Source organism: Pygoscelis adeliae, unplaced genomic scaffold (genome assembly GCF_000699105.1).
Source record: "Pygoscelis adeliae isolate BGI_AS28 unplaced genomic scaffold, ASM69910v1 Scaffold130, whole genome shotgun sequence".
Classification (NCBI taxonomy): domain Eukaryota; kingdom Metazoa; phylum Chordata; class Aves; order Sphenisciformes; family Spheniscidae; genus Pygoscelis; species Pygoscelis adeliae.
Window position 1 is genome coordinate 3141541 of NW_008824031.1, and position 545 is coordinate 3142085.

The following is a 545-nucleotide window of genomic DNA, read 5'->3' on the forward strand; positions in this document are numbered from 1 at the left end:
GGGGGAGGGAAGAGGGGAGGCAGAAATAAGTAAGTGAAAAGGGGGCACCTGCAAAACCCTGGAGTGCGAGTGCGTCCGGGCAGGCAGAGTCCCCGCCGCCCCCGCCGGAGGCTGATCTATCCCCGGGCCCCAGCCGCCACCGAGGTCCCGGCAACAGGCTGCGGGTGAAGCGCGCTCGGCCCCTGCCTGGTAGCAGATGCCTCGTATCAGCGCCGCGCCGCTGCCTTGCCCCCCGCCGGCTCCGCGAGAGCACCCCCCCCCCGGGCTCTCGCCGCCCGCCCAGCCCCGTCCCTTTGCCTATGGAGCCCGAGCGCGGGCAGACGAGCCCGGCCGGTGCCGGAGCCCTGAGCGGGAGCCGCCGCCACGGTGAAGCGCCCGCGCCCCCCCTCGCCACCGCGCCGCTCCCCGGGGCGCGCCGCGCCCCGCGGACGCCCTACCTGCGAGCGTGTGAGGGAAGCGGCGCGGCGGGCGGCAGCTGGAGCCCGGCGAAGGCGCCCGCCAGCCCGACGGAAAGTCCCTGCCGCTCAGCGCCGCCTCCCCCCGCC